General features: G+C 38.1%; 1 protein-coding gene and 1 non-coding gene across 2 annotated transcripts in view; both read right to left on the bottom strand.

Annotated features, from left to right (window-relative positions):
* The window catches only part of AUH (AU RNA binding methylglutaconyl-CoA hydratase), a 110914-nt gene that overhangs the window by 89846 nt on the left and 6351 nt on the right, over positions 1-14717 (bottom strand). The gene's annotated exons all lie outside the window — the stretch shown is intronic.
* Positions 13730-13894, bottom strand: LOC113490184. Its single transcript, XR_003400171.1, has one exon. It is a non-coding gene; the product is annotated as a U1 spliceosomal RNA (small nuclear RNA).

Genomic DNA, 14717 nt, shown 5'->3' with positions numbered 1-14717 from the left:
CTAGCTAAGAGCTGAGTAGACATGCCTTGATCGGTTGATGGTTCTCTTCCTGATGCAGTCCAGGCCACTTTACTGCCACAATACATTGACAGCTCACATTAGGCTTGTTGTACCCCTCAGAACATGCGGGTCCTTCGCAGCAGAGCTGTACCCGACAGTCAGTTCCCAGCCTGTTCTGCCACTTAAGATTATTCCATTCCAGGTGCAGGCCTTCATATTTATCTGTGTTAAACCTCTTGTTGGCCCAATTTTCTAGCCTGTCAAGGTCTCTCTTCCCACATGCCTACCTCTCCTTCCACTTTGAAGTCATCTGTAAACTCACTGAGGGTTCAATCATATAATTAGACTATTTACAAAGATATTGACTAGTACTACCAGAACCAGCATTGACCCTCAAGGAACCAGCCTGTGACCAGCTGACTGTTTGACTTTGAGCCATTAACACCACATCATTCTTTGATCCTGGCAAGCCAGCCACTTTTCATGGTCAGTATGTCCAAACTATATCTTACCAACAGGAATGCCAGGGGAGAACATAAGCAAGTGGTTTCATCACAGAAGGCAATCAGGTTCGTCAAGCATAATTTACCCTTGGTAAATCTAAATTGGGTTTTCCCAGCCACCTTCTTGTCTTCCATGTGCCTGGAAACAACTTTCACAAAGACTTGTTCCATAATTTCCTTGGAGACTGAAGTGAGACTGACTGGTCTATAGTTTCCCAAATTTTCCTTTTTGCAGATGGGTGTAATATTTGACCTTTTCCAGTCACTTATTAGGTCTTCAACAACCTTTCAAATATTCTAGATGGTAGCTTTCCAGTGCACCAATTCAGATGCATCTGATCAGATCCTCTTCATGTGTATGCATCCAACTGGTACAGATGGACCTTAACTCTGTGCTGCTCTACTATCACTGATTTGCCATTTAATTTGTTGTCGCTTCTTGGCACAGAGACTTGGGATCTGACCTTTCCCATGCAGACCAAGGCAAAGAGAAAATGGAGTACTTCTGCCTTCTCTGTGCCATTTATAACTAAGCTGCCAGTCTCACGCAGCAGCAGACCTACATCTTCCTTGAACTTCTGCTTGGTACTAACATACATACAGGAGTTTCTTGCTATTCTTGACAACTTTTGCCAATTCAAGTTCCAGCTGAGCTTCTTCCATCTTAAACACATCTCTGCACACCTGAGCAGTATTTTTTTATTACTCTTTGAGAGTCTGTCCCATTTTCCAAGGGTAAGGTGAATAAACAACACTTAAATAAATATATAATAAATATTTGAGAGATTAAAAGGCAGATGAAAGCTTCTCTTTTTCTTTTTTGAAAAATAAAAAGGAATATTCAAATCTAAATGTTTCAAAGCTACAGAATACACAAATTAAACTTATAATGTACTGAATACACTCCAGTGCATTCCTAAATATTTTCAGTATTTTATTTCAAATTGACTCTAACAATACTTAACAACTCAGTAATTCAGAACATTAAGAAATAAAACATTATTTCATCAAGAATCATGGTTTTCAGTTGTGACATATGAGAAATCTGAAAGTTAAGGATAAAGAAAAAGGAAAAAAACATTACAGAAATACCTACTAAACAAAGAACTTCTAGCAATTTGCTTCTGAGGATCAGCTGCTTTTATGAGTTCTACTGAAAAGAAAGATCTTTCAAAGCAGTTGAACTTACATTCTGCCTTTTTTGTTCTCCGAGAAGCTTTATTAAGAAACTATTACTTAAAGAAGCATTATTTAAGAACCTACTTTAAACTTTAAATCAAACATGTGCATGTAACAGGGAAAATTTAAATTAATAAATCATTTCCTCAAAGATTATTCTCTAAGAGAACAATGTATTGTTGGCAAAATGGGTTATGCAAAGCCATGTTTTTTTTGTTTTCTTACTCCTTAAGGATTCACATTAACTTTACCTGTGCTGTAAAGTACCTCAAAACTTTGCAATGAGGAAGGAACCTCATGACATTTAGCCTCAGTCTCCACACAATTTTATCCAAACTCGTATCTTCTCATACTTTTTTCTTTGTATTTATTTTTTAATTTGAAATTAAATAGATATGATCACCACTTCTATGTGGCAAGTATGACTTGCATCTCCACATTTTAGTACATTTCATACTGGGACTTTAAAAATGAACATTTTTTTAAAATCACACTTTAGCAATTTAAACGAATTAGGTAGGAAACAAATGCCAAAAAATCTTCTCATATAAAAGGGAATGGAGAACTCCCCAAACTTTATATCAGTATTCAGAACCCAATTCTTCAGATGTACAAAATTCTTAGAAAGTCACCACACTATACAGATCCAGAATGATCTGAAATTAATATAAGAGTACATATGCTTATGGTCATTAGGAAGAAACTTTACTATGTAATGTGTAAGGAACAAAAAAAGTAAACCCAGTATATTACCATGGGACCCAGCCTTAAGAGTGAATTAATATACTTAAAAGCTGTCTCTGAAGCCCCGAAGAGCTATAGTTACTGTCTAAAACCACACACCTTGGCTCTACACCTATCTAACTGGCTTGTTGCTGAGTCTTTGGTACTGTTACACAAACATATTAAGGAAGTTATGATACATTTTCATAACTGCTGTTAAATAACATTCAGTATAAGAAACTAGTTCACAACATATGGTTATCACAAGTTTTTTAAAGCAGCAAACTTCGTAATTCACCTTTCACAACTTAAAGAGTAACCACCTACTTTCTCTAGTAACCATTTGCCTTACTGAGAGCAACAATGAATTCTGTTGCACAACAGTACAGACACAAATTTTTGCATACACCACCTTTACTGAGCACAAACAAAAATCCACTTACATGTAACTTTGATAAAAAGCAAGGTGTATTCTAAATTGCAAAACAAAATAAGAAGGATGCTGGCAGCAGTTATTTTAGTCAAGGGGAATAAAGATTGGCATGAATGTATGTTCTCTACATAAAGAATTAATTTAAATGAATAAATTGGGGGGGGTGGGGGGTGGTGGTGTTTATGCAGGACTTCATATTCCTGAACTTCTCTAAATGTGGTTGTATGATTTTTAAGTCAAAACTGATACTGATATTCTTCCAGATTAGATTTGCTGTTATAATTTATTAGCATGATGTCACAGGAAAGTTCTTCAGAATCATAAAACAGTGAAGGACAAACAAAATATCTGCAGTTCCTGTATATTTGAACTTTGGGAAGCATGCCAGTCCTAAGCACACCCTCTGGTAAAACGGCAGTCTTGTAGACACTCCTGTATGTTATTTCATATCTTGCAATAATTTACACCCAGATCAGCATATTTAAAGCACTAGCTGCTAAATCAGTTCCCATAAATGGGACACTTCAGAAAGTACAACTTTTGGGCTTGTTTTACTTTTTTCTTTTCTTTTAAGCTTTTGAATCCCAAGCCTTTCTTGAAGGCCAAGGTCCTAATTCTGGCAGGTTTCCTCCTCAACTCCAGGAATCCTAAACATAAATGACCCTACAATCCTTTTTCAATGCCTATGCAAATTCAGATCAGATATAGATTAAAGTCAGCTGGCTTTTTCCATCCTGTCTGTCCAGCTCTAAATTTAGAAGCACCCAACAATATTCATTCCACTAACCTTTTCTGCCACAAAAAAAGCAACTTACACCTCACATGCCTGTCCTGAATTTATCTTCACTTGCAGAAGGGGGAAAAAAAAGAATCATTGTAAGGATCTCAATCTCACCTCTTAAAAACAAAGACAGTATTTTCCCAAACACCAACTAGTTTTCTTTGTGATACTTCCATCAACAACTGTCTCAAGTCACTCCTTGGTTCCTAGTATCCTCTTACGGAGCTGAAACATTGTGTAACTATCAAGGCAGGGCCTCCTGCAGTATCCTCCAAGGCACATGAAAGATATCGGTACTAGTGGAAAGGTACAAGGACAGGACAGTTACCTGTTTACAAACAGTAAATTAAGAAAACATTAACACTAATTCTGTGCTATGCCTCACTTCTAGTGACCTCGTCAGGCTAACAGTGAGGTCCAAGAGAAGACAGGCATACAGGCTGCATCATCCTTGACTCTCAGACAGATACGGAATCAGTGGAGAAGATCCAGAAGACAGTGCTGGCAGCAGTGAAAGTCACTTAGTAAGTGGCTAGAAGCCATAAATACAGACCTCTAGAACAATCAAATCATACAAACAAACCTGGTCATCCCAATGTTCAAATAATCCCTTATACAACAGCCCGGCTACTTAAACACAGCAAGACCATGAGTTTACACCTTACATCATGGTAATGAAATCAGCATTCAATAAAAAGCAACATATGTTACAGTTATCATTCAATATAGTGCTTTTTTTTTTTTTTTCTAACAATGGAAAAAAGCAAAGCTACTTCCTACACCACTTGAATTTCTATGTTATTTCCACAACAAGCATTACAGAAGTACTTATTCAAGCCAGTCATTCTGGTAGTCTGAATGCCCAACTTCCTCAAATCACTTTTCATTTTCAAATTCAACCTTCACTAAGAGAACTTCTACATCATGCCTGTAAAATGATGTGCACTTACTTACGGTAATGAAACATAACTGAATTCTTATACAGAATAACAGTTCAAATTAGACAACTATAAAAGCTACATTTTTTTTTACACTACTATTTAGCTCCAAACTAATGGTGGAATCATTAATTGTGATTTCTATTTATTCTACACCTTCCACAAGAAAAACCTCTGAAGAGACCAGCACCACATTTCTTGGCTTTTAAACAAAGAACTAGAAGTAATTTACTCAAGAGGATAACCATGTATTGATATTTTAACACAACAACTACTGAAAAAAATAGCATTCATGTAGCACTGCACCTCATTTGTATCAACTGCAATAGCTTTGCAGTGAGTCTGCTAATATCTAATTCCTATAATTACAAGTGTCACAGTTTTCTATCTTCTGATTAATAAGCAGGGATTCCTAAAACTTGCCAGTGGCAAGATTCTTCATCTTTCTTCTTTAATCTTAAATGGTGTTACTCAATCCAAACATTCTTAGTAAATAGTAATAAGCCTCTCAATTTAAAGAAACATGAACACATCTGAAATTTTGAGCAATCTGCTGTTTGTTCCACTTTGGTTTCTAGTAAATTAAGTAATTTTAAAAAAAAAAAGACATCTTTCATTGCACTATTACAGATGACTGACTCAAATTTTTTGCATATACCATGTATCTGACCACTGCACATGTGTTTTTTTTAGTGTTAAAAGGAAGTGATACCGCTGGTTTACCTATTTTGATTAGTAATAATTACAAAAATAGTTAACTAACAGCACACCCAGCTTTATGAGCTGTAAATAGAAAAGGAGGAAGTGTGTTACGTGGTAAAAAGGAGAAAGTCACAATCTCTTCTAAAAAAGTCCTGAAGTCAGTATTCAAGCATAAATCCTATTAAAGGAGTAGTTCTTCCTGAGAAAAACCATTGATTTGAACTGTTATATCGCCTGAATGCAGATGAAAGCATGGATGAAAGCCTTTTTCTTCTTCTTCATTACACTCCATCCCATCCCTTGATTTGAAAGGCGTCACCCAGTATCTCCTTTGCTTCCTCTTTTTTTTTCCTCCAATGATCACTATTAGTCATACTGGTATAGTAGCTGAAAACTTCCAGCAGATCAAGATTCAATGACAGTGGGTTCTGTGCAGCTATGCAGCAAGTGACACTTCCAGTGGAACATTTTAAAGAAGAAGGTTATACAAGTAGTATATGAAAATGAACACACCTTGTAAAGAATATCTGTAACAATAATCATGACTTGTTACCTCCCAATTACAAGATGATCATTCTGTGCCTACAGCAGATGGCAAACAAACCTGAGGAAAGATTTAAATGAATGGTCTTAGAAAGATTAGACAAGGTGACTGCTGAGTTTGACTGGGAAACTTTTCAAGCTATAGCAGGTAAGAACAAGGACTTCTGTGGGAAAACTCAAATAGGAGAAGAAAAACCTTCAATGTTAAAGATATGGGGCTCAGCTTTGACCACTTTAAGTCTACTAAGAAAGCTTAAATCTTGATCTCAAAAAAAAAAAAAAAAAGCATTAAGATGACTGGCATTCCTGCACAAACTTCTCTGGTGCATATTAATCTGGGCCAGCACACAAGGCCAAAGTCCTGCCATTCCACACAGTACTGTGTGAAAGTAAGGGCTTGAAAACATTTGAGCCATGAACAGGAACATCTCTTTATGCTTTGTTCACACAAAAGTCAAGACAGGAAAAGAGCAGCTGCAGTTCTATTTCTCATAAGCACCAAGACAAGCAGCTCACAAGTCATACTTCCCCTTATTCCTAGCGCCCCAAAGGCTTCAAATGGACTCAGAAAAATAATTGAAAATGCTTGCAAAATTTCCCATCCACTGAACATTTTTTCAGCACCGATGTTGCAAATTCAATTCTATTTCCTAAGGACTTCTTACTTTTAAATACTTCAGAGGTATTTGATCTCTTCTATTTTTAAAAGACCATCTAATAGACTTGTCAGCAAATTACTTCAGGGAAAGAAAGTAAAGGAAGGGAGATCCAACACTGGAATATTACCTACTATCTGGAGGGGCTTAACAAATTACAGATTTGGTGGTATTTGAGCTCAGCTCAATCACTTAAAAACCATGTCTATCCACATGCAGTCAGTAAGTTCCAGCTAGTGACAGGAACTATACAAATTAATGTCAAAATATCAACAATAGACTATTTTAGACCTACATTTCTTATATCCTGCAAAACCTTGCTGTTTCAATATTAAGACAAACTACTGACATTAAGTTGTCAGTAACTGAGGGGCGTTGTAGAAAACTATGTAACTGCACTTTTTTGTCACTAAATAGCTTTTTGGGGACTGTATTTTGTCTAAATCAGGAAGTATCTGACTAAGAGTCACACCATTTCTTTTACTTATATTTTAAATTTCTTTTGGTGTAAGACAACAAAAGAGTTGCCTGCTTTGTATAATAAACAGAAGCACATGTGTATTTCTATTTATTAATACATACATATGGGATCAGCACTTGAACAGGGAAAAATTAAAAATTTTACATGGAGAAAATGATCTAAAGAGAGATTTTCAGAATTTCTTCATTTTCCTATTACCTGTATTACTTTCACAAACATTTTGCAGCATACAAAACAAAATACCCACTGACTGCATTAAAAAAACCCTAAACTATATACAAGATTCATATCATTTGCACTATGGTCAGGTCTCCACTTTTTCCTACATCACTGCATCAACATACTAAAACTGTGACCATATAAGCCTATGCTACCTTTATGTGGATTCAGTTGTTTTGTTTCTCTAGCTTTCCAGAGCTGCATGTTCAATCTAAATGCTGCAAAAAAGTATGTTTTACTGCAGTAAACCTAGAACAAATGCATCCTTAAAGGAAACCAGTGCAAGCAGCAGGCAAAGACAACAGAAGAAAAAGCAAAAAAACTTAATTATTGGAAGTTTTTCTTCATATTTGGGGCAATTAGCACACATACACATAGCTGGATTGTGAGGTATTCTATGCCATTTATTGAAGGAAGCAGAAACAAACTGGTTTAATTTGTCTTAAAATGAAAATGCTATAGATTCAGATATGTCTAATAAATACCTCTGCTACATGACCATTTTATCCTTTTCAAAAGCAAGTGGAAAATAATTCTTTACTATGCAATTATTATTTTTGCCATGCGTTATGCACATGTATTCTACTTCCAGCACACATTACCACCAAGCACATGAGATCTGATTATTTCTGCCAGCAAGTCTTCTCAGCTAAGGACATAAGCGGAAAAGCAGGCTCCGTTCCCTCAGCAATAAAGAAACCAGGTGCCACTGGCACTTAGTACACCAGGGTATAAGGTTAGTTAGCTCATATAGTGCACTGTGACAACCCACCTCAGAGAACTGTGAAGAAAACCAGCAGTCCTTCTTCACAAATTGAGATGTCAAATATCCACAGATATTTCAAATGAAGGTGACTACTCAATTTGACTTAACACTTAGGGAAGAGATCTGAATCATAGACACTGCACTGGGAAGTCAAACATTCAGAGGTACATAACAGAAATTGAAAAGAATGAAGTTCCTCATCTAAGAACAAAGACCTTTATCAGTGGTGACCAAGTAGCAGAAGCATAGCCAAAAGTTATCTTTATCACTTTAGTATTAACAGGGCTAATCAATAATCTGTATCTTTTTGTTACAGTGATTTTTACCTGGTTTTAGTGACCTTTAAACCACACAGTTTTTAACCATTTTAGTTTTCACAATATAAAATGTGCTGCATCCATCTGGCATTTTCTTCCATTTTAATTTAGTCTATTCTGGTAAAATCCACTCCAAAAAAAAGACTTCACTATTTGAAAATTCATTATAGAATTTTAAGTAAGGCCTGTGTGCACATTTCACTATTCTAGGTAGTCAAGTGTGGTGCCTTTCACTGCTTCATAATCATCTTGACAAGATGTCACTTTCAATTAAATTCTGGGACACACATGAAGATGATCCTCCACAGATCCTGCTTGTGTCAAGGCTGAACACCAAGTCACTACAAATTTCTACTCAGGAGACTTCTGTATCATTTCTGTAACCATCCAAAATATCTTGAACACTGTGACAGTTTCAAACATCTCACAAAACTGCAGTACTCCAACTGTTCAGGTTCCTATTTAATTTGCTTATTCACAAGCAATAGGGCTATATTTATTCTCATTAATGAAATGACAATCAGTCATAAGGTTATAAAAGTCTTAGCTCTAAAGATAGCTCAAGTCCTCCATTTTCCATTAAAAAAAAGGCTGCACTTCCAAAATTTTCACTCAACTTAGTACAAACTAGATGTATGAAGGGAACTCAAAACACCCAAGTGGATCCTTGAAATGCTGGGGTTTCAACCCCAAGCCCCAAATTAAGGTTGACATATGGGTGATTCCCACTGCCCTTCACAAAGTGGGGGTGAGTTTGCCTTTAAGCTTCCCTCCAGGGTGCGGCCGGCCATGCAGGGAGAGCCATTGGGTAAATGAGCCCCAGGTGTCTGCATTAAGTAAACAAGGGTCAGGTGTCCCACTTCGGGATAATAGGGATAAAAGCTGGGACCACTTGCAGGAAGTGGAGTGTCTGTCTGTGAGGTGGCTGCACTTTGCAGAGTTCCCTGTTGGGGAAGGACCTCCCTGGGACTGGGCTCCAGTCAGGTCTGGCTTTTGTAAATGCAGGCTGTGTAGAGATTCAGTATGTGGCTTCCTTGTTCTTATGTGTTTGGCTTGTTGACTTGGTTGTCTCCCATCCCTTCTATGAGAGACTGCATTTCACTATTTATTCCACCCATTGTTGGTCGTGTGGGGTCATTGTTGGGGTCAGTGGGATTGATGTCAGTTATGTATGATCTGACTGACTTGTTTGTACCCCCAGCGCTCACCCATGTACTGACCCTTTTGTATCAAATACACTTTGGTTATTGGTTCATCTTTATGCTGGCTGTGTCCTTTATGCTAGGCCTAATAATTGGCAAAACAATCCTTCAAACATTTGTCTACCTAGGTTTTCTGTACAGCTACTAAAAAGCAAGGACACTGTGGAGAACAGCTCTGACTGGCATACCCTCAAAACAAATTTCTCGTATCACCTCTATATTTTTGCTTTGTGAGTACTCTATCACATAATAACAAATTATTTTGTACCTGATACTTCAATTTAATAATTGTAGGCATTCAATTTGATCAATTTTTCCCATGCTTTTACAATTTTTTTAAGGACTTTGGGAAAATTATTTCTGCTTCCTCTTTCCCTACTCTGGTTAAACTAAAGAACTAACCACATTCCACTCTCTCAGAAATATGTTACCTAGAATTTAATATTTTTAATATTTTTAGGTGGCTTTCACATAAAAAAAAATATTTCAAAGAAAATACCACATTCATTGTGTGCATTTGTTCTAATGGATTAGAAGCCTAAAACAAACAGTAATTTAAATTATTTAAACAGAATAATTAAAAATAAATTTTAGCAGCTATTAAAACTTGCCACAATCTCACTATGTTCTCCAATAGCCAAAGATATACTTTAACTGTGCTTTCACATTTTACAGCACACATAAACCAGCTGAATGATACCTAGTAGAGCCCTTTATTTCTCAATATTAGTTCTAAAAACTATCCATCACATAAAATAACCCCACATCTCAAATAACAGAAGTAGGTGTTAGATTGTAGTTCCATGTCATTGTATGAGAGTCCAGCCTTAGGTGAGCCTTACACTAGTAAAGCACTAGGTTGATCATTCCTTCGAGTCACTGTCAACAAAAATGTTGATTCTTCTTCACAAGAATCGCCACATAACTAGAGGACCAATTAAGACCTATCTGGGTTTTTAGGTAAATCTTACATAATAGCATGGATCTCAAGTCTAAGATGGCTTAAATTCTAATTGAGGAAGGAGAAAGGAGAATGCTTGTATTATTGGATAAAAACACCTTTTACATTTCCATTTTTGAATGAGATGTCACAAGCTACACAAGAGAAGGAATGGTCACATGTTCTGTTTCATCTGCATACAAAGGCAAATCTCAAAATTACACAAGTCAAGGAAAAAATACTGCTAGAAAGATGGCGCTCTACCTGGCTTTCATAATTCATCTTTCACTAATGGCCTGATCTTCGTATTTGTTAATTCATCAGCTTTGTGCTCACAAATCACAGTGAGCTATGGTCTACATTCAGTCATTCAAGACCAAAGAAGGAAGAAAAATTACATGGAAATATTCACAACTAGCATCCTAGTTGAATACAACCAATTACCAGAAACATTTTTTTAAAGATTCAGGCTGTTGCAATATTAGCTATGAATAAAGTTGTTTCTACTTCCACTGAGCCTATGAAAAAACTTCAATACAGAAGAAAAATACATTGCGGCTGAAAGTACTTTCAACTCAATCGTCAACCAGTGGAAGAATAGTCTGTCTTAGACAGAAATAATGTGTTTTCATAAATTGCTCCTGGCACTAAATGAGTAGCTAAACTGAAGTTGTCATCAGAGAGCTTAAAAACTAGAGGATAGGAACACTGTATTTTATAGACAAGTGGCTAGAGTACACAATGTAGAAAGAGACATCTAAACCGATGTCCTGCACAAGCATGTCCTGAATCTCAGGTAAGGGATGGAAAAAAGAATTTAGTCTGTTCCATTGAAGTTAATCAACTTTAGCTTCTGAACAGCACTCATTAACACAGCACTGGTCACTACTCACTCAACAGAGAAAAAGCTTTTATTTAGCTCATTTTTTACACTAGTTCCTTTGAGACTTCATATAACCAGTCCATCCTCAATTTCATAGTTTCTTAAATAAAGGTCTTGCCTCAGTCTTATTTTGGAAAATCTGTAATAACTGGATGTGGTGGGTTAACTTTGTCTGGCCCCCAGGTGGCCACCAAGCCACTCTCTCACTTCCCCTCCTGAGTAAGATGGGGGAGAAAATGCAGTTAAAAGCTCACAGGTCACGATAAGGACAGGTAGATCAATCATCATGAGCAAAACATACTTGACTTTGGAAAGATAAATTAAATGTATTGCCAATTAAAAAGAGTTGGATAGTGAGAAACAAAAACAAAACTAAAACATCTTCCCCTACCTTTCCTTCTTTCCTGGCTCAACTTCTCTAGTAACTCTTCTACCTTCTTGCACTGCTGAGCAGCACAAGGAGAATGAGGGCTGCAGTAAGACCGTAACACTTCATCTCTTCCATTCCTTCCTGCTCACACTTCTCCTTTGCTCCAGCATAAGGTCTCTCCCACAGGATACAGTCCTTCACAAACTGCTCTAACACAGGTCCTTACCATGGGCTGCAGTTCTTCAAGAACTGCTTCAGCACGGATCATTTCCACAGGATACAGTCCTTCAGAAAAAGACTACTTCTGTGTGGGTCCCTCATGGGCTGTACTTGCCACGAAATCTGCTCCTGCATAGGCTGCTTGCCACAGGCCACAGCTCTAGCCAGGAACCTGCTCCTGAGAGGGCTCTTCATGGCTGCAGCTTCCTTCTGGGCACGTCCATGTGTTCCACCATGGGGTTGTCCTCCACAGGCTGCAGTGTGGACATCTGCTCCAGAGTGGTCCTCCATGAGCTGCAGGGGGACAAGCTGTTTCACCATGCTCTTCTCCACGGACTGCAAGGGAATCTCTCCTCTGGTGCTTGGAGCATGTTCTCTCCCTCCTTCTTACTGACCTTGGTGTCTGCAGGGCTTTTTCTCTCACATTTTTTCTCTCGTCTCTCTCACAGCTGCTGCACATGTTTTTTCACCATTTCTTAAATATGGTATCACAGAGGTGTCACCATCACTGCTGATGGGCTCAGCTTTAGGCAGCCATGGGTCCGTTTTGGAGCTGGCTGGAGCTCAGTGTCCAATAAAGGGCCAGATCCTGGCCTTTTGTCAGAGAGGCTACCCCCTGCTACCACAACCTTGACATGGAAACTCAATACACTAGTTTAAAAACTCTATTACAAACTACAGAATAACCTTAAGAAAGCTGAATATAGGATAAAAACCTTTCCTATAATTTTCTCAAGTCAGGCATTATAATCGTCAATCAGAAGACAGACAAGTGATTTCTAGCTGAAAGTTTCATAGCTGATTAGAGCTGAAATAAGACTGTTGTTGACAGTCCTACACAACTTCCCACCCCATTCCTACCCCCTGCCTCCTTAACAGAAATGGATCAATCTTCTGGAGATAAAGAAAAAAATGTGGTTATATTCCCATGTTCTTACAGAAAAACTTCCTGGAAACCTCTCGTGTATTTTTTCTGCACCTGCATTTTCTTTTTAAAGGTGTATGTACATTTATCTATTTATGCATCAGAAATTAAGCACGCAGCTATTTACTGTACCACAATGTACTGCATTAACTACAAGCACTTTTTATTTGCTAATTTCCCAGTACTTTGTTCTACAATTAGCCACAAGGTTAAGGTAAACATGAGCAGAATAACGTGCATCAAATAACATGCTGAACTCATCTAACTACATTGCAATACTAGAATCATGTCAGTGATCAATTAGGAACACAGAATCACAAAATTGTCTAGGTTGGACAAGACCTTGAAGATCATCCAGTCCAACCATCAATCCAACAGTTCCCAACTACACTATATTCCTCAGAACGAAGTCGATCCAACTCTTTAACACCTCCAGGGATGGGGACTCCACCACCTCCCTGGGCAGTACATTCCAACACCTAACAACCCCTTCTGGAAAGAAATGCTTCCTAATATCCAGTCTAAACCTTCCCTGGTGCAGCTTGAGGCCATTCCCTCTTGTCCTATCGCTTGTTACTTGGTTAAAGAGCCTCACCCCCAGCTCTCTGCACCCTCCTTTCAGGGAGTTGTAGAGGGTGATGAGGTCTCCCCTCAGCCTCCTCTTCTCCAGACTAAACACCCCCAGTTCCCTCAGCCGCTCCCGTACGACCTGTGCTCCAGACCCTGCACCAGCTCCGTTGCCCTTCTCTGGACACGCTCAAGTCATTCAGTGTCCTTTTTGTAGTGAGGGGCCCAAAACTGAACACAGGAATTGAGGGGCGGCCTCCCCAGTGCCATGTACAGGGGTAAGATCCCTTCCCTGTCCCTGCTGGCCACGCTATTGCTGACACAAGCCAGGATGCCTTTGGCCTTCTTGGCCACCTGGGCACACTGCTGGCTCATATTAAACCAGGAGAGAGCGTGAACACAGTCCCCCACTACCCCAAATTATGCAGTCAAATTTCCCTGAATTTGGGGAAATTACAGGGGGCAGCACACCTGGAGTGTCGGGCATGAGCTGCACCCTGAGAAAACCACCTGCTTAATCATGATGTCTCCCCTGTCAGGTAAGTTTAAGATGGACTTTTCTAGCTCATAAAAAACCCACAATCATTCTAGTTTCTTTTGAAATTCAGTATGCCTCCTCAAGTTAGAAGGTATAAAAAAAAAAAAAAAAAAAAAAAAAAAAGGAGAGAGTTTTTCTTACTATTATTTTTTTCTGTATAGATTAGGAGATCAAACCACAATCCTAACTGCACTCTTTGTTGGCTCGGTTGTCGAACATTTGCAGCTACTAATTCTTTCAGAAAAAACATTTAAAAAAAAATTAAGTAATAAAATAACCAATGTCAGACAAAAGGAAGCTCCAAACTCTAAATTATTATGTACACACTCACGACACATAGCTGTCACACAGCTGACCAACCTGCCAGATTTCACATAACTCATGTTGCTCTAAGGGAAATGCAACTGCCATTGAGCCTAGCAGTCTACAAGCAACTAGCATCAGCCTGAATATGAACCTTCATGAAAGCGGAATGAAAAAAAGAAGAAAGTACCTAGCTACAGGGTACATCTGAAGATATTCATTTTGGGGAATGAAATGTATGTACTACAACAAAAATATTCAGAAGACACTAAAATATTTTCATGTGTGATCTGAATCCTCTGAAGGGAACAGTGGAGTATTACATGAACTCTCTTCTCAGTTCCTGTGCAAAAGCTAGAATCGGGAGGACCAAAATATGCTCTGAGAACATTTACCCTCTCTCCTTGCTTGTTTAACAGAGACTGGAGGGGAAAAGGAGACTACACCCACAGTAATACTTCCCTACTACTCTTGCTAGTTTTACAAAAATAAGAGTAGTTCAAGTATTTGCAAACTATTATGGAACTCC

This window comes from Athene cunicularia (genome assembly GCF_003259725.1).
Source record: "Athene cunicularia isolate RWA chromosome Z unlocalized genomic scaffold, athCun1 chrZ_part2, whole genome shotgun sequence".
Lineage (NCBI taxonomy): Eukaryota > Metazoa > Chordata > Aves > Strigiformes > Strigidae > Athene > Athene cunicularia.
Note: the sequence above shows the minus strand (reverse complement) of the source record. Positions and strands in the feature narration are given on the sequence as shown.